The 20,626-nt window shown below is 38.7% G+C and overlaps 1 long non-coding RNA gene across 1 annotated transcript in view; it reads left to right on the top strand.

Moving 5' to 3' along the window:
- LOC140002319 (uncharacterized) overlaps positions 1–15,198 on the top strand; it is a 111,372-nt gene extending 96,174 nt beyond the window's left edge. Inside the window, exons 4-5 of the long non-coding RNA XR_011808676.1 lie at positions 186–1,254; positions 14,883–15,198. This is a non-coding gene — a long non-coding RNA (uncharacterized lncRNA). The remainder of the gene's footprint in view (positions 1–185; positions 1,255–14,882) is intronic.
- The last annotated feature ends 5,428 nt before the right edge of the window (positions 15,199–20,626 follow it).

Here is a 20,626-nt window from a genome sequence, read left to right as displayed (position 1 = left end):
TAAATAATGAGTTCAAAGTTTGTTCTACAAAGCTTAGGAATTTACATGGTCTCTAACTTTTCTTTGGTGATTAAATGCATGTCTGTTTAGTACAAACACATCCGAGGAATATTTTTTTTCAGCAGTTACTGTAAACTTTATATGTTTGTTCATTTTTACACTTACAACTTTCTTCTGCTTTTCAGAATCTGGAACTACTCAGCTTTACATTGTCTGTTTCTTATTCCGTGGATGTAGTTCAAGAATGCATCTTACAGCTTGGAGAAGAATGTTATTTTCACAGGGAAATGCCAAGAAAATAATGCACTAAGACAGTAACTGTTTAAAATGGATCCTAATGTTTCTGTGAGAACCTTCCCTTATCTCTAATTGGTGGATATCTTCTCTTTTTATGGGATGCAAGCTCTGTTCTAAAGTTGGATGGAGACAAATGTGCATATAGAAAACACATACATTTTAAAGAACCTTGTGTGTTTAATTACATATAACTGTAATTATCAATTTTGTTGTTGGTGGTGGTTTGTTTGTTTGTTTGCTATCTGTTATCACCTGTATGGAGTAAATTACTTTTCCATAACTTTTTGTAATCCATTCCTTTTGCTAAATTTAGTTTTGTCTTAAGTCACATGATAATGCAGTGAATGAAACCAGTTACTTCTATGGAAAGTCATGGTACAGTATTTATCTAGGCTGGAGAATCCTAGCAGTGTCTTGCAGCAGAGAAGCCTGGATGGGGCTTCCACTGAGATCTGATGATGATGCATCTAGGCCACCACGCTTGTGGGGGTCACTGGAAGCAGGGAAAGATTGGACATAATTCAGTGTCCTTCACAGAGAATGGGAAAAAACACCACATATTTACAGCCCCCTGGGCTACAATTCCTGTTTCTGCCATAACAAAATTAGTATACAAACTTACGCAGGACAGTGTAGTAAGTACCAGTTCAGTTCTGAGGGAGTAAATTTTACTCTTTTGATGTTCTGACGTCATGCTGGTCACTGTGGCATGGGAGATCTATTTATATATTAAGAAACAGAGGCTGAAGACGGATCATAGCTACACTGAATGATGTAAATCACCTAAATGGTTAATAGAATGTGAAAACTCCTCCCATTTAAAGCTATGGGATTGCCATAGTAAACTAAGCTAAGTAGGTGAAATGTGCATGGGATCAGGACTGGAAATGTAAAAGTGGACAAAGTTGTTGTCCTGTGCATGGACAAATGGATACCAGATGGAGTTTCTCATACACAGTATGATACTTATCTGAAAATAACTTCATTAGTTTCAGTTGACCAGAGAAAACCTAAACTGTAGCCTTGACTGCAAATGGAACAATAAACAGGAGTATTGAGCAAATGATCTATCTGGAATAAAGAAAACATTCTGAGTACAGAAGGGGATGCATTGGAGTGTCTGGGGAATTGCTCTGGGGAAGAAGGTACAACAAACTGAGCAATGGTGAATAACATTTGTAAAGACAATTTAAAAATCCACAGGAAAGGTACTGGATGTATTTTCTTTGATCAAAAACATATTTTGAAAGAAAAGCTCATTATAAAAAGTTAACAGATATTTTGATCTTTCAGTAATAGATATGGTTTTACTTCTGCAGTACAAACAGAATTGTACATTGGGTAGATATGTCATTGTATGTTACATGTTAGTGTGGGCTCATCATGTTTTTGGCAAAGTTATATTTACGTACCAGTAGTTTATTACACTGATTTATGTAGGTCCAGTCAAAATCTTTGGTCTCGTACTATAAACAGAAACACAAAACTTGCATATCTTTCATATCTGGTAGAAAAATCTTATTAAACAAATGTGATGATATTTTACAGTTAACATATGGTAAGATCTTAGGTCACATAAAGTTCAGATGAGATTTTTTTCATTCATATAATTCCCTTCTTGCTAACTGATTTCAATTAGCTATATAAATTGCACAGTCAAAATGAAGAATCACATGCCAAGAATAAGGTATAAAATAATAGAATTTTCCTTTTCTTCAATAAGATTTTTGCCTTCTCTCTATTCTGTGATTGAATGCTGTTCCTTCAACATCATTTTATATGCTTTCTTAATCCTTCTGCTCTAACTCAGGAAGCACACACCTCATAAACATATGCTTAGGGGAGCAGGTAGGGACTAAAGTACAGCTGGTAGAGGTATGGTTTCTTCTGCAACAAAGGGTGGGAAAATGGGTGGGTCATTTCTTCTCTCTGGGCCTTTTTTTTTTTTTCCCCACAGCTTTCAGAAGTCATTAAACTGAATGTGAGTATAGTCTAGCTAATTTCCAATTAATTCACAAAATAACATGTAAATTCACCTATGACATATAATTTAAAAAGCAATGATGAATATGCTTTATGCCTGATGATGTCAGGACATGCAGATATTTCATCTTACAGTAGCTGTACTTCTAATTAATCCATCTTATTTTTTCTTTTTTTTTTTTTTTTTTTTTTTTTTTTCTCCCCTTTCCACATTTGTCTGCTTTATTTCCTATTTATTTCCATTAATGGAAAATGTGATCAGAACGTACCGTCATCTGTTTCTCTTCAGCTTGTGATACATTAACAGAAATGTTCTTTTTACTAGATTCAGGGCTTCTTCTCCAGACATGTACAGGGCTGGAGAGGGCCAAGAAGTCTGGTAGATCTTAGTAAAAGGATCTGAAAGCAAACCTCACGGTAAGCATATCACTTTGCTGTAAGTCAGATCTAGCTTTCAAGAATTGTGAGTTACAATACCACTATTTTCTCCCTTCAGTCATTAGTGATATCCCTTCTGCCCTTCCTCTCTTGTAAAAAATACCTTCTTAATAACCCCTCCTAATCTGTGTGGTTTTTTGTTCGTTTGTTTATTTTTGTCCTAATTTTCTAAAAATATTCTAGTTGCTGAAACTTAATAGATATTACGTATGTCAACTGCTTCTTTCTAGTCTTAAAACTGTATGTATCTGGTACTGAGTAGAGTACATCAGTGCTTAATTGTGACTAAACTTCAACTCTATGAGTACTTATTCAGAAGCAAGTACCATTTCCATAAAAACCAAGAGATCTGAGTGATTTAAGAATATGAAATCCGGGTTCTAGGACCACATAGCCCCAGATAAAGTGTTTGTGGAACTTTTCAAATTGCCACGTAAATGGAGTTGTAATTTTGTTCACTGCTCTCTTTTAATTTAAATATTTCTCTCAAAACAAAATGAAGGCCAGTTCATTTTAATTGGATATTTTTACTGCAGCAGAAGGTAAAGAAATATCCATTAAGGAAAAAGATCATGCCATGGGCCACATAACATAAGCCACAAATTATAAATAGATGGTACCGTGTTTGTTGTGAGTTATTGCAAATGTGTGATGTTTTCCACATCTCTATATAGTAATTGCATATAGGCCTGTGAGCCTATATGCAGATAATAAGCAAAAAATATAATATTGGCTCAAACCTCCAGTAATAATTAGTTAAATGTTTTTGTGAAGTTCTGCAGCACTTTGAAAATATTGCTTAAGGCTGACTCATATCAAATGAGTTCCACTAAAAACAATTCAGCTCCAGATTCTGAAGGCTGTAGGTGCTTATTATTTCTTCATCTGAAAGCTTGCTTTCTTCCAAATTGAAATTTTATTTATTCAGCCTCTACAGTGCACTTACACATTAAATGGAAATTTTTAGAGCACATACTATAAGCATTACAAAATTTGTAGTGATCCAAATCCTTTTTTCCCTTTCTCCTAAAAAGGAAATAACAGCTTTGGAAATTTACAAAAATGGTAGTAGTGGTACAACCTATTAGCAGACCACAACAGATATTTTAGTTGAATACGGATATTTGTTTTTGTGGTTCTGAGGAATTACTGTTTTACTTCAGACTTGACAGTGTCTATATTTAAGTACTCTCCATTGCTTCTCAGACTGTTTTTGGTACTAATCTGCACTTAATTCAACTCAAATCATCAATGACAAAATTCCTTTTAGTTAATTCAAAACTTGACCAGACTTGTATGTTAAGAGAGACTAAGGTTATGTTAGTCTCTGTGTTAGCAGAGACTAAGGTTGGTAACTGTTTTATAAACATATAGAAAATCATGTATCCCTGGAACAAGAACCAACTCAGATAATACTAAAATATAACATATGAGAAGATAGAAGATATCTAGGAATTTTGGTGAATTTCTGGGAAAGTTGTGGTTACAGTTAACAGTTACAAAGTATTACACAGCACAGATAACTTATAGGGAAAGAAAGATTAGACATGGCAAACTTGATTAGCTCACTGACTAGCATTCAAATATAACAATGCTCTACCTTCATAGACCTCCATTGAAAGTCATTAGCTTCTTACATCTTCTTTTAATTTAGACATTAGCAATGTCTTTCTTCATTCAGATCACTACTGTTTAAGGCCAGGAGGGTTGTTGCATCGCAATTTGTAATATATCACAAAACGTTAAACTTTATTCCGTTTTTGCTGTATTAAATCCAATTAAAAAATAAAAATGAAAATAAAAATAAAATCATCTTTGGCTCTGGTAACTCTTTTTCCTAACAGATGAAAGAAGTTGTAAGGCTTGCCACCATTAAAGAATACCCTCTAGCACATGGTCATTTCTTAATCTTCCATTAGATCGTCAAGAAAATAAACTAAAACAAACAAACAAAAACAGATCTTCTGCCTTCCATTTTAGCTATCCTCTCCATGAAGTGTTTTGTTTTTTTTTTTTTTTTTCCTTTTGCTACAGCTATATGTGTCATTATTTTACACAAAGATGAAAACACCTTTAATTCCTCATTATTCTTTGTTATACAGCCAACATTTGCACAACATAAGTGGTTTTTTGTGACATAAAGGTCTTAGTAGTTCATTTCTGAGCCTTTTTTTCCATTATGATTTCCCTACTGGAAACTGAAAATTTCCTTACTGAAAAATAAGAGTTCCTTACTGGAATTGTTTTCACAAGCTGGCAGGTTATGATGGGATACTCAGCACTGTCCCATCTGTGGGCAGAGAGTTGCTTTCTGAAGCAAAGTTGGACATTAAGACTGCTAGTTACGAAAGTAAGTTTTATTTATCAGAAATTTCACAGTTTTCATCCTTGTGTCTGCTAGCATGTACTTTCAGGTATCACTCAGCCTCATTCCCAGGCTGGTAGAAAAGAGGACCTGCTCAACTTGTGCAGACCCAAGACATCCCCAGTTTAAATATTAGTGTTACTCTGTTTCTCCTTCAAGCATAAACATCAAGCAACTTTAGCTTTATGAACTTAACAGAGTTGCCATGTTATCCAGGAACAGAAGCTCCCAGCTCATAAGGCATACAGGGTGGTCCCGGGAATCTAGCTACTTATGTTTGTGCATGCAGCTGCAGCACTCAGCACATGCTGGCACATCCTTTTCCACAAGACCTCAGTGGGAGTGGGAACTGCTTCCTCCTGCAAAGCTGGCTAACTGTATCATGCTTCTCCATGACACACTGTCTACAACTAAGTTCCAACAGGGATTTGACAGAGACAGCTGAATCTGGTGAATAAAAAATAAATAAAAAATGCAGGGCTGGTGTTGCAGTCAGGAATTTGGCTACTTAGACCATTGGACTTGCTTTGAGAAACCTGGTCTACTGGGATTAGATGGGGTCCATCTGTATGAGGAGAGAAAGTACATCTTTAGTTACAGATTTGCCAATCTGGTGAAGAAAGCTTTAAACTAAAGCTACCAGGGGAGGAGAATGTTGATGCTGACATTAACTATTGCTGCCCATAAATGCAGCACAAAGAAATGCCAACCAGTAAGTCAGTTTCATTAGGGGCCCAACTCAAATGCCTCTATGCACACTCACATAGCATAGGAAATAAGCAGGGTAAACTGTAATTTTTATTCCAGTCTCAGGGCTATGATATCACATTCCTCAGTGAGATGTGGTGGGATGGCTCACATGACTGGAGTGCTTAAATGGATGGCTACAGGCTATTCGGGAGAGATAGGAAGGGAAAAAGAAGAGATGGGGGTATTCCTCTACTTTAGGTCTGGAGTGTATGGAGCTTATTTATGGCGATGCAAGGGTTTAATGTCTCTGCGTAATGACCATAAGAAAGGCCAAAATGGAAGATATTAAGGTAGGAGCATGTTATAGACCCAACCAAGCTGAAGAAGCAGGCAAAATATTCTGTAAGCATCTAGAAGTGTAAATCACTAGCTCTCATTCTCACGGGAGACTTCAAATTCCCAGGTGTCTGCTGGAAATAGAGGAGAAGGAGCAAACTAGATTCCTGGAATTTGTGGAGGATTACTTCCTGACACAGGTGATGAGGGAAATGACTAGGGAAGGCGCTCCACTGGAACTCGTGCTTATTAACAGAGAAGGTCTCAAGGCAGATGTAATGTTTGGAGACTGTTTCAAGTACAGTGACCATAAAATGATAGAGTTCTCAGTCCTTGGGGAAGCATGGATGGCAGTCAGCAGAACTGCTGCTATGAATTTTCATAGGGTTGATTTTATCCTATTTAAGGACCTGGTTAACAGGTCCCTTGGAAGAGACCTTTAAAGAGCGAAAGAGTTCAGGAAGGCTTAATATTTATTCCTCAGGAAATAAATCCTGAAGGCACAAGAGCAGGCTGGCAGGCTGTCCCTATGTGCTGAAAGATGATCTCGTAGGGTAGAAGACTAGCCTAGCTAAATAGAGAGTTTATTTTGGAACTTGGAAAAAAATAAATAATAATAATAATAAAAAGACCTTTGGAAGAATGGAAGAAGGGGCCAGTATCTGAAGAGGACTCCAAAGGTGTTGTGAGGTTATGCAGGGAAGAAGTTAGAAGTCCTCCACCTGGGGTGCAATAACCTCAAGCAGAGCTACAGGCTGGGAGATGAGTGGTTGGAGAGCTGCCAGGCAGAGAAGGACCTGGGAGTATTGGTTGATAGTCGGCTGAATATGAGCCAGCAGTGTGCTCAGGTGGCCAAGAAGGCCAACAGCATCCTGGCTTGCATAAGAAACAGTGTGACCAGCAGGGCTAGGGAGGTGATCGTCCCCCTGTACTCGGCTCTGGTGAGGCCGTACCTCGAGTACTGTGTTCAGTTTTGGGCCCCTCACTACAAGAAGGACATCGAGGTGCTTGAGCGGGTCCAGAGAAGGGCGACAAAGCTGGTGAGGGGCCTGGAGAACAAGTCCTACGAGGAGCAGCTGAGGGAGCTGGGCTTGTTCAGCCTGGAGAAGAGGAGGCTCAGGGGTGACCTTATTGCTCTCTACAGATACCTTAAAGGAAGCTGTAGTGAGGTGGGGGTTGGCCTGTTCTCCCACGTGCCTGGAGCTTTAGGTTAGATGTTAGGAAGAACTTCTTTACTGAAAGGGTTGTTAGACATTGGAACAGGCTGCCCAGGGAAGTGGTGGAGTCACCATCCCTGGAAGTCTTTAAAAGACGTTTAGATGTAGAGCTTAGGGATATGGTTTAGTGGGGACTGTTAGTGTTAGGTTAGAGGTTGGACTCGATGATCTTGAGGTCTCTTCCAACCTAGAAATTCTGTGAAGTTTGTGAAGTTCCAGAGCCCAGATAGAGCTTAACTTTCCAAAGTGTTTTTATAAGTGCACAAACAAGAAATGGAAGATTGAGGAGAATCCCCATTCTTAACTGGCTGAAGGGGGGAAACATAATGATGAGATGAGGAAAAGGCTGAGGTACTTACTGCATTATTTGCCTCTGTTTTTATTAGTAAGTAGTAAATTCTACTCAAGGTACCCATATCATTGAGCTGAAAGACAGAGACAGGGAGCAGAATGAAGCACTTTCATTCCAAGACGAAATGGTTAGCAACCTACTATACCACTCAAATACCCACAAACCTATAGGATCAAATGATATCCACCATAGGGTACTGAAGGAGTGACTTGCCAAGGTTCCAGCCGACTGGGTGTTGGTGAATGTGACACCCACCTGCAAGAAGGTCAAGGAGGATCCAGGGAATTACAGGCCTGTCAGTCTGACCTCAGTAAAAGGGAAGGTCACAGATGGCATCTTGAGTGCCAGCACACACCATGTACAGGAGGACCCAGTCATCATGTGTTTATGAAAAGATGGTCCTGCCTGACTAGCTTGATCTCTTTCTATGACAAGATGACCCCCTTAGTGGACAAGGGAAGGGCTGGGGATGTTTATTACTTGGACAGTAGCAAAGCATTTGATACTATTTCCAACAGCCTTCTGCTGGAACAACTGGCTGCTCATGCCTTGGATGGATGTACAGTTTGCTTGGTGAAGAACTGTCTGGTTGGCCATGCTTAAAGAGTCACAGTGAATGGAGTTAAATCCATTTGGCAGCCAGTCACAAGTCGCATTCCTCACGGCTCAGTTGAGTCAGTTTTGTTTTACATTTTTATCTTTGATCTGGATAAGGGGATTGAGTGCACCCTCAGTAAGTTTTCAGATCACACTAAGTTTAGTGGAAGTGTGGATCTGCTTGAGGGCAGGATGGCTTTTCAGAGGTATCTGAGTATCTGGATAGGCTGGATTTATGTCCTGAGTCCAATCCCATGACTTTCAACAAGGCTAAGTGCTGGGTGCTGCACTTGGGTCATAACAACCCCATGCAGCAAAATAGGCTTGGAGAAGAGTATCTGGAAGGTTGCCTGGCAGGAAAGAACCTTGGGCTGCTGGTTAACAGCCAGCTGAGCATAAGCCAACAGTGTGCCTAGGCGGCCAAGAAGGCTAATGGCATCCTGGCTTTTATCAGAAATAGTGTGGCCAGCAGGACGAAGGAAGTGATCCTCCCTCTGTGCCTCTGTACTGGTGAAACAACACCCTGAGTACTGTGTTCAATTATAAGCCCCTCACTACAAGAAGTATTCTGAGTTGCTTGAGTGTGCAGAGAAGGGAAACAAGGCTGATTAAAGGACTAGAAAACAAGACTTATGAGAAGCAGCTGACAGAACTGGGGCTGTTTAGTATAGAGGAGACTGAGAGGAGATCTCACTTAACACTCTCTATAACTACCTGAAAGAAGGTTGCACTGAGGTGGGTGTTGGTCTCTTCTCAGATAGCAAGTGACAGGATGCAAGGCAATGACCTCAAGCTGCACCAGGGAAGGTTTAGATCAGATATTAGGAAGAATTTCTGCATGGGAAGAGTGGTTAGGCATTGGAATGGGCAGCCCAGGGAGGTGTTGGAGTCACCATCCATGGAGATATTTAAGAGACATGTCTCTGGATTTTAGGGACATGGTTTAGTGATAGACTTGTAGTGTTAGGCAGGTTTTTAGGCTTGATCTTAAAGGTTTTCTCCAACTTAAATGATTCTGTGATCCCATGATTACTTATTTATTAGTACCTATTATAACATTAGTTGTTACTTTATTCATTAATTCATTCATTTTTACATTATTTTTACTGGGACTGATGGCAGATTAGCAAACTTTTAGCTATGGTATTTACCTATCTATAATCCTGAAATACTGCACTGATGTTCTGTTAGTCCCAGGCTCATGAAAATGGACTTTGAATGAGCCAAAGATCTCTTACATAGCTTCATAAAACATTTAGGTACAAATTACTGTCACATCCCAATTTAAAAATGTTTATTACTAATAAATATTATTTATTTATTTATTTATTTCTCCTTAAGAGTTCATTCTCATATGATGAAAGTACTTCAGTCTAATGAAAGTATGTCAGTCTACTCTTCTCCAAGTGCAGAGGAACAATTTATACTGACTTTATTTGCATATTTAATTACTATGAATATTTTTGTGTCTGTCTAGCTGTGGCTTTATAAAATTAGTAGAATTTTTCTTGTCATAAACTTCAGTTTCTTCTAACTATCTTTACCCTTGCTATCCATGGATCTTACACTGATATCTTCAATGCAACTCAGATTTGTTTCTGTCTTATTGCTGGTATGAGCAAAGACACTATTGTATGTGTACAACATGTGTTTCCAGCTCAGAAAGCCAAACATATCCTGGGCTTTATCAAAAGGGGTGTATCTGACAGGTTGAGCGAGGTGACTCTGCTCCATTCTCATGAGACCCCCACCTGGAGAGCTGCATTCATCTCTGTGGCCCCCAGCAAAAGAAGGACATGGACCTGTTAGAGGAGGGCCAGAGGAGGGCCATGAGGATGATAAATCAGCTGGAGAACCTTTCCTTTGAAGAAAGACTGAGGGAGTTGTGCTTGCTTAACCTAGAGAAGTCTATGGGGAGATCCTTTCAGTAGCCTTTCAGTACCTAAAAGGGGCCTACAGGAAAGATGGGGATGGACGTTATTGTAGTGACAGGTCAAGGGGCAATGGCTTTAAACTATGAGTGTAGATTTAGATCAGATATAAACAAGACATTCATCACTATGAGAGTTGTGAGGCATTGGAACAGGTTGCCCAGAGAAGTTGTGGATGCCCTCTCCCTGGAAGTGTTGAAGACCAGGCTGGAGGGGGCTTTGGGACTCCTGATCTAGTGGAAGGTGTCCCTGCCCATATCAGTGTCATTGAAACTAGGTGATCCTTAAAGGTACCTTCTAACCCAAAATATTCTATGATTTTATTATTCTCAATATACTTTATATTTCCTAATTTTTCATGTCTCATACTTTTTTATATTCTTTCGATTCCAATTGCATTTCACTTTTCTACTGAAACAAATATGCTTATGGCTAAAATTGGCCTTTTTTGGTTGCAAAATCATGGGAGTATTTAAGGACAATCTCTTAAATGCTTTTTAAGTATAGGTATTCTTATTTTTCTTCTAATTTTTTCCTTCCATACAAATTTGTTAATCCTTTTCCTCTTCAGGGACGTTTAGCTCTTCTGAAGTACTGGCTAAAAACATGCTTTTGACCATATTAAATGGTCAACTTCGGCAACCACCAGATTCCAATCCAGTGATTAACTTGTCTTTATTCATCATAAGGAAGTTCAAAATGGATTTACCTCATGTTGTATGCAATACTTTGTGTCTTAGAAATTGTACAGTGTTGAGAAGCTCTACTAATGCTTTATTATGACAACAGTTCAGAAAATAAAATTTCCTATTAGAAAAGATATTTGTTTTAAAAGTTTCTTCATCTTGTACCTCATCAAGATTACCTCCATCTCTCTGTAAGATGTGGACTTTCTCTTTTATAAATTGTCTCACATGCTGTATCTCACACTTTAGCTTCTGAGAGACAGCTAATGTAGGTGTCTACATGTATGTTAAGATTCCAAGCATTCTTTATAGTCAATGAGAATCTAGAAAATAGAGTTATGAAGCCTAGGGAGTGACTTAGCTCTCTTTAACACAAACACCATGACAGGATTTAGTTACATAAATTCTAGTATTATTTGAGATACTCTAAGATATCAAGGTCATCTGTATAAGTTATGAGAAATGGCTTAAAGATCTGTTCTATTTTCAAATGGCAACTGATGACAAATCATAGTAATTCATATTACATAATAAAAAAATACCTGTGTTCAGGCAATTGCCATTTATCAAGGTGCTTCATTTAGCCGGTGATATGAAGACATCTACTGCTGTCAGATATGTCCAGGACTGTCCAGCACATCCACATCTCCACATCACTGACAGTTATGACCTAAGATCATGAAATTTTTTGTTATTTGGAAACAGTGGCAGGAAATCAGGTATGTCTAAGTAATCTAAAATTACTTTAGACATGTCTGGGGACCTGATACTTCACTTGGAGCTCCAGTCCAGGAGACAGCCAATCTCTTAAAATGAGGTAATATTCCCACTTTGTGGAAATTGTCTGAATGATATTCTCTCCAACAGTTTTCATTGCCAATTTGTATTAGCTGAGTGTTCAGAACAATATCTGCATTCAAATATGATAGAAATAGTGTCAGGCAAAATGAGATGTACAAGGTACAAACCTGGAGACAGTCAGGATCTGTTCTGTTGTCCTGAAGGTATCTTTTTTTTTTTTTTTTAAAAAAAGTATAGTTTTTAAAAGGGGTGGAAGGGGTCAAAGGTAAAACAAAAATTTAGAAGACAATCTAATATTTCTATTAAGTCATTACTTGATTCCTCAGTGAGCTGTTTTCTTTTATTTTATTAAAGTCTTTTAAATGGATTTCTTATATAATTGTATAAGTTAGAAAAGAAAGAAACAGCTTACAGCTTTTGAGATTTGCGTCATAGGCTTTCACGGGCTTATTGTGAATTTATACAAGACTGCTTAAGGTCTAATTTGCTCTTCATCCAACTCAGGAAGGGACAAGCTATACCAACATTTTCTTCATCCCATGTTGATGGAGGAAAATATATCACTTTCTAGGTATAGGTTTCTTCCTCACCTCTCATAGATCTTAGAACTCTCTCTACTCAGCCTGACATATTTTTCTTTACCTCTTCATGTATTTCAAATTTCAGGAAACACTTCACAATCATTTTGGTATAATTATGCATCTGTATATTTCTATACGTGTATGTCTGTTTGCTAAATGGTAAACAGATTTGGCCTCACAAATGGACATAGTAGAAATCTCTTTGACTTTCTGGTGGATTCTTTCATGATTTCTTGATATTTATACTTACTTTTGCATATGTAAATATATATTATGGAAAAAATGGAATTACATTTTCAAACACACTTCATGTTTTCAGAATAGTGGTATGTATTTAACCTAGAGGGAGTTTCTTTTTTCTCTCTTCAAAAGCTGGATTGCAATTTCTCTTGCATTTCTTCTCATAATTATGTAAAGTAAAATATTACATTCAAATATTGTAACTCCTCCAAGCTTTCAGTCAGATCAGAACTCCATGTTATTAGCTGTTGGTCAAAGACAAACAAAGACAGATGTAAACTTTGTCGTGAAGGGCTGAAGAAGGCATTACAAATGACTGAGAAAAAAATAATGATAAAGGAAAGCCTTCACAGAGCAAGTAGGTAACAAATTTGTCAATTGGCCAATGCAAGATATGAATAGAACCCCATTTAATATTATTGACTATGAGCATGACACATTTCCCATTTACTCTCTATTTACAATAGTAAATCAAATAGTTCCTCTGGCATTGACAAATAATTTGTTACAGTAAATTTATTAGTTTATTTAATTTTATAATTTATCTAGCCTGAATTGAACAACTCATAGCCATGGTCTGAGACTTACTACTCTCAGCATGTTAAAAGGAAGCCATATAGTTTTGTGGAGTGAAATAGCCTTAGAACAGAGACCAGGCTAAGCTATAGTAGCTAGTAGTTTCCAGAGCTGGAAAATGGCATGTTTTCACTTAATAGTAAAGACACATCTTTAAACTCTGAACTATAATCTGATCTTTAAATATAAAAATTAACATTTGGATCCTAAAGTCTGTTGACATTAGCTGAGCCAAAATTTGACTTTTATCAAATCATTATTTCATTATTTTCATCATTTTCTCAAAATGTCTATGTGTTTTCACATGTATGTGCATATGTCACGCTTGCTTTACACTGAAATTCTGAAGACACATGGATTATTTGAAAAAAAAAAAAAGGGAATAAATTCTACAGAAATAAGATCTGATTCCAAGTCTCAAGTCTTAATAGAGTAATGATTTTTAAATGGAAAAGCTGGTTTCACAGAGGATTGTAGACACAGACTTATAGACAGCAGTACTAATAAGACACACTATAATTTAGGTTATATTCATATCACATATATAACTTCAGTAATGGCTAGCCAGTTGTGGTATAGCAAAATCCATTGCTTCTATTCCAATATCCTGAAAGCAAATGAGATCTTGTTACAATAATCATACATATTCATAATAGTTTTTTCTGGTAAACAAAAGTGTTCTACATGTGTTAAAGTGGTTAAATCTTTGCAATTGCTATGGAATTTTGATCACAACTGTAATGGTATAACCCTGAGAGTAGCCAGTAGCATAAAACAGTATAAACACGGCAATATATTAGAAAGTCCCACACCATATTTAAAATAATACTTGATAAGTTCTTCCTCCATTTTTGTTTTGTTTTGTTTTTTATCCCACTGAGGTTTAGTTTGCCCTCTTTCTGTGTCTTAGCAAAGAAGTTTCTTGAAGCATGCAAGTGATGAAGAATGACTAAGACTAGTATTGAGCACAAGTGTGTGAGACTGCATCATGTCCTGTATATCCAGGCCCATCAGAGAAGACTTGTGTTGTCTCAAATTGTTAACTTTCCTAAGGAACTCAGAGAAGGAGCATTCTTTACAGCCAGTGGGGAATAGATGGTAGGTAATGGCCTGTGACATTCTGACTCAGGACATGGTGATGTAAAAAAGGTGTTTGCTTTACCAATAACAGTAAAAGCTCCTTGAGAGCCCCCACTAATGTTTTGTCCCACATTCACATCCCAAAACATTTTCAGAAAAGTATGTGCTTTTCCAAGTCTTGGAAAACAGGGTTTGGGCTACTAATTCTCTCAGGTGATGTTGAAAACTTGAATCTGTGCCTATGTGCCTCTAAGCCAAATAAAGATTATCTTGTCTATGTCTGAACTTCCTGCTAACCTTGGAGCTAAGAATGTCCTTAGAGAAGATCTCATTGATTTCCCATATTTCAAGACTGCAAAACACACTGTTGGGAGTGACTGGGGGCTTTTCCAGGGTCTTTTATGCCAACATATATGGTTGGTCATAGATGCCAAGTGTCTAGGCCCTCAGCACATCAGCTGGCTCTGATAACACTGACAATCCCAATTCACATTCTCTGGCCATGTTGTCTCTATCTATTGACCCAGCAGCTGTATTTAAACTAAATTTCAAAACCCAGCTGTGGACATGCTTTAGATGGTTATCTACCTTGCCAGTCCTGATATTGACTTGACATTTGAGTGTGATCATGGATGTGCCTCATGTTTGCAGATCTGTCTCTGGACGGTTGGCCAGCCCTCTTTACAGTCACTGAAACACTTTTCTTGATCAGGTGCTATGGGACTGCGCACCTTGCTGATGAGGATGTTGTCCTGCCTTGTGTGACCACTGGCTCCCAGCTTACCTTCCCCTGCAAATCTGCCATCTCTTGTTGCTCTTCAACAGTTATCTCAGGTAAAGCACAAAGACCTGAGTTGAAACAGCTTCTGGATGAATTGGTAGAAGATGTCTAGGTAGGTGGAGGCCCTGGGGGGAACCGGCCAAAACAATTAGACTCTTGTGCTATACTCACTGCCCTGGTACCACATAGGTTTGTGTACTACTGCACATGCTCTCATACCAGACCAGAAGTTTTCTCTAGCTGAAAGGTGAGAAAGTATGGGAGGTTGTGGTGGTTTTACCATTCTGGGCAGCTAAACACCACAACCGCTCTCTCACTCCCCCTCTTTAGATGAGGAGGGGGAGAAGTAAAGCAAAGAACAACTCACGGGTTGAGATAAGGATAATTTAATTAAAGGGAAACAATAATAATAATTAAAGAAAGATTATTATGAACTAAGCAATTTAACTAAAGGGGAATAAAAACGGAAAGGGGAAAAGGGAGGGGGAAAGGGAAAATTAAAAAAAAAAAAAGGAGGAAAACAAACAAATAAAACAAATGAAGGCTATGTGGAAGTGCAGAGGAAAGAAATTACTCTCTACTTCCCACAAATGAGCGATGATTGACCACGTCTTTGAAGCAGGGCCTCAACACACATAGCCAGTGTTCGGGAGGAGAACCGACATTTTCACAACGAGCGCCCACCCCTCCCCTCTTCTTCCTGTTTCCCCCTTTTATTGCTGAGTGTGACATCACATGGTATGGAATATCCCTTTGGCTGGTTTAGGTCAGCTGCCCTGGTGATGTTTGTCTTCTCACTTTTTGCCCACCCCTTAGGAGGGTTAGAGAGAGGCCCAATGCTGTGCCAGCACTGCTCAGCAGCAGACACAACACTGGTGTGATAACACTGCTGGTCCAACTACAAGTGCAGAGGACAGCACTGTATGGGCTGCTGCAGGGAAAGTTAACATTCCATCCAGACCCAGTACAGAGGTTTCTTCTTTTTTTTTTTTTTTTTTTCCTCTGTAGGGCAGGGCTTTGGTAAGATGGCATGTGTCTTCTCCTTTTTCTGTTCTTTCTCTCTCAGCTCTGTAGAGTAGCCAAAGTCATTGAGCAGTTCCCTGTTTTTTTTATAGTGTTTGCACATTCCCACTGCCCAAAATGTAGGGAATGCAACAATCCTATGAGTCAGAAATCTGCCAGTGAAATTCAAAGGAAATATTACCATTTCACAGTAATTAGTCCTGTGGCTGCTGTGAGGAGCCTACTTACTTAAGTTTTTCTAAAATATAATCCAATTATCTGTATCTGTTGTACAGAAATTCATACAACCTTTTGTATCTCTCTCTACCTAATGCATGCAGTGGATAATGACATGACTTCAAGAGCTTGGTGCTGGAAACATGTAATGCAGAGTAGAAGAAAAACAAAGCAAACAAACAATAAAACAACATCAAAAATACATTTATATATATATATATAATTTTGGTGATGGCAATATGAAATATTAAATTGCTTGAGGCTTATGATCTCTCAATCACTCTTGATTAGTCAACATTTCAGTGATGCTGTTTTGTCTCAAGAGTTCATTGTAACATATCCACTTTCTCCGTCCACATTAAAATGATGTGTATGAACAAACCTCTAAAGGATTATTCTCAGAAGTGGATAAGCCTTATGAAGAAATTCAGTTGTCCAGTTTTTCTAACAAAGCCAAACTTTTTTTTTTTTTCTTTTTTTCTGGCATTTTAGAATTTGGTTTATTCTTTGAAATCTTTTGATTACTGCAAAGATCCAATACCTTTAAATCAAAAGATGAAAGGATTCATCAGCAGAATACTTCACATTTAGTTTAATTGGCTCTGAGTTTTCCCACTGAGAGGGTTATTCCTAACATGTATTTAGCTCTTTCAAAAAGTTGGTGTGTGAAGAGTCACAAGCCTAATTCATCTTAATTAAAGTCTTCAGCTAGAAACAATAATACAATAATGAAGTTTGCAAAAAAATTAGTCAAATCATTAAAGCTTTTTCATTAAAATATAATTACATTATAATAATCAAAATTTTATAATTATTGTCTTAAAATATAGTTATTTAATTTATTATAATTATCATAACTATAATATTATATTATATTAGGTTATTATTTATATTGTATAATATTGTATATCTATGTATTAATATAGTATATTATTATAAATATAAGGAGAATCTCCATCCTTTACTGGATGCAAGGGGGGCATGACTAATGAACAAAAGCCTAAGGAAAAGGCTGAGGTTCTTAATGCTTTCTCTACATCAGTCTTTACTACTCAGACTAGTTATTTATCCTTATGATCCTCAGCCTCCCAGCCTGTAAGGCTGGGGTGGGGAGTAGAAGAAACCCCCACAGTTCAGGTGGAAACAGTTAGAGATCTGCTGCTCCACCTGGACTGTCACAAGCCCATGGGGCCGGATGGGATCTGCCTGAGGGTGTAAGGGACTTGGTGGATGTGATTGCTGGGCTGATTTCCATCATCTATCAGCAGTCATCGTCATCCAGAGATCCCAGATGACTGGAGACTTGCTAATGTGACACCCATTTATAAGAAGGGTTGTAAGGAGGATCTGAGGAGCTACAGACCTGTCAGGCTGACCTCAGTGCCAGGTAAGGTGATGGAACAGGTCATCTTGAATGCAATCACGCAGCATATGTTGGATGACTGGGGGATCAGGCCCAGTCAGCATGGGTTCATGAAAGGCAAGTCCTGCCTGACCAACTTCATCTCCTTCTGTGACTGGGTAACCCATCCGGTGGATGAGAGAAAGGTTGTTGATGTAATCTGCCTAGAATTCAACAAGGCCTTTTACATGGTGTCCCACAGTATTCTCCTGGAGAAGCTGGCAGCCCATGGCTTGGACAAGTACACTCTTTGCTGGGTTAAAAACAGGCTGTGTGGCCAGGCCCAGAGGGTGGTGAATGGAGCAAAATCCAGGTAGTGACTGGTCACCAGTGGTCTCCAGAGGTCAGTGTTGGGGCCCATCCTCTTTAATATCTTTATTGATGATTTGAATGAGGCAATTGAGTGCACCTTCAGTAAATTTGCAAATGACACCAACTGGGGGGAGGAGGGGCAGTGTTGATCTGCCGAGAGGGTAGGAAGGCCCTGCAGAAGGACCTGGACAGTTTAGATTGATGGGCAGAGGCCAATGGGATGAGGTTCAACATGGCTAAGTGCTGGGTCTTGTACTTTGGCCATAACAACCCCATGCAACATTACAGGCTTAGAGCAGAGTGGCTGGAAAGCTGTGCAGAAGAAAAGAATCTGGGGGTGTTGGCTGACACTTGCCTGAACATGAGCTGGCAGTGTGCCCAGGTGGTGAAGAAGGCCAATGGCATCCTGGCTAGTATCAGGAATAGTGCAGCAGGACCAGGGAGGTGATTGTCCCCCTGTACTCAGCTCTGGTGAGGCTGCGCCTCGAGTGTTGTGTTCAGTTTTGGGCCCCTCACTACAAGAAAGATATCAAGGCCTTGGAGCGTATCCAGAGAAGGGCTACAAAGCTGGTGAAGGGTCTGGAACACAAGTCTTATGAGGACCCACTGAGAGAATGTTTTTTTTTTAGTCTGGAGAAGAGGAGGCTCAGGGGAGACCTTATTGCTCTCTACAAGTACCTGAAAGGAAGTTGTGGGGAGTTGGTGGTCAGCCTCTTCTTACAGATAACTATTGATAGGAGAAGAGAAAATAGTCTCAAGTTGAACCAGGGGAGGTTCAGGTTGGAAATCAGAAGAAATTTCCTCTCAAAAAAACTAGTTAGGCATGGGAATGGGTTGCTCAGGGAGATGGTGGAGTCACTGTCCCTGAATCACAGAATCACAGAATTTCTAGGTTGGAAGAGACCTCAAGATCATCGAGTCCAACCTTTAACCTAACACTAACAGTCCCCACTAAACCATATCCCTAAGCTCTACATCTAAACGTCTTTTGAAGACCTCAAGGGATGGTGACTCCACCACCTCCCTGGGCAGCCTGTTCCAGTGTCTAACAACCCTTTCAGTAAAGAAGCTCTTCCTAACATCTAACCTAAAACTCCCCTGGCACAACTTAAGCCCATTCCCCCTTGTCCTGTCACCAGGCACGTGGGAGAACAGGCCAACCCCCACCTCACTACAGCCTCCTTTAAGGTATCTGTAGAGAGCGATAAGGTCGCCCCTGAGCCTCCTCTTCTCCAGGCTGAACAAGCCCAGCTCCTTCAGCCGCTCCTTGTAGGAGTGTTTAAAGAAAGGTTGGATGTGGTGCTTAGGGGCATGGTTTAGTGGGTAACTTTGGTGGTAGAGGAGGGGTTGGACCAGATGATCTTGGTGATCATTTCCATTCTTAATGATTCTATGATTATATTTATTTTAGTATTGTAGCTGAAAATGAATAATAGGTTCAAGTATGGTACACCTTATATGATACACTTTAATACTATTGAATCAATAACAAAAAAGAGTGGGGAAAAATACTGAACATTTTCTTGCTTCAGGGTTGAATATGAAAATATAAAGTTTCCTGAATTGTAGCCATTTATGCAGAGAAAGCCATATATCTTCTCTTGTCCATTTTGCCGAATGCTAGAAGCAACAAAACACACTAATTCCAAAATATATTTGTGGATATAAGGACAACATCATATCATGTATCAGAAATTTTAATTTGCAAGTACTTTCATCCAAGATTGGGCCAAATACAAATCTTGGGACAAATCTTTGTGTCAGATTATTCTGACACAAATCAGAAGTGTTCTGGAGGTCATTTAGGTAGTTTTTTGTCTGTTTGATATTTTAAAAGCAGCAAAGGCCATGCATGGCTTCCTTCCTTCCTTCCTTCCTGTTCTTTCTTCTCCTTTTTTCCTGTAAAAGTAAATTCCCATCTGTAGCTTTCTGGTCTTCTAACTGAAAACATTGGAAATATTCATGTCAGTAAATATCTGTAGACTCAAGGCCCACATTGCTTGTTATTTCCCAAAAACTTCTTCACGGTGTTGCTTGCTGTTGTCCTACATGTGGATTCAGAAACATGGCATCATTGCTTTTCTTTATACTGTAGATACTCTGATTTTGTGATTAGTTCCCTTTATTTCTTAATTTTATTTTTCAATATTCTGTTATAATCCAAAATAGTATGGCCATATATATATATGTAAAAAATATGATTAAAACAATAGCAGTTTACATAGTTTTGTCCAATTCCATTTTTTGTTCCAGAGATTTAAATAAGTTCCAGTTTAAGGAGGCAGTAACAGAGCAGTAACTTTCTTTTTTTATGCTGGTTTAAGACACCCACTTAGAGATAATCTCCAGAATTCTGTGCCACAATGTATACACCAAGTAAGGGAAATTCCTGACAAAACAGGAAGGAAATCATACCACATCTTCCAAGTATCTGAGAAAGGAAAGTGTGGTGTTTAACAGGCAGGGTCATAAGCCTTCTGTAGTGCCTGTGTCCAGACTGATCATCAGGCTCTTAGGGTACGTTAACAGTGCTTAACAACCAGAGCAGGAAGCTGGGCAGGAGACTAAAGGCTCCTTATGTCACCTTAAATGTATCCATTGGTGAGTCTGGCTGTTAGAGTGTTTGTGTTGAGTTTAATTCAAACACTAAAGCAGTTTCCATGCCTTTTCAGGGAGTGCACAGAAACTTTATTCTAATTCAGCTGGAACAGCTGGAGCATTA

The sequence above is a fragment of the Anas platyrhynchos genome, chromosome 1 (assembly GCF_047663525.1).
Source record: "Anas platyrhynchos isolate ZD024472 breed Pekin duck chromosome 1, IASCAAS_PekinDuck_T2T, whole genome shotgun sequence".
NCBI lineage: Eukaryota > Metazoa > Chordata > Aves > Anseriformes > Anatidae > Anas > Anas platyrhynchos.
Note: the sequence above shows the minus strand (reverse complement) of the source record. Positions and strands in the feature narration are given on the sequence as shown.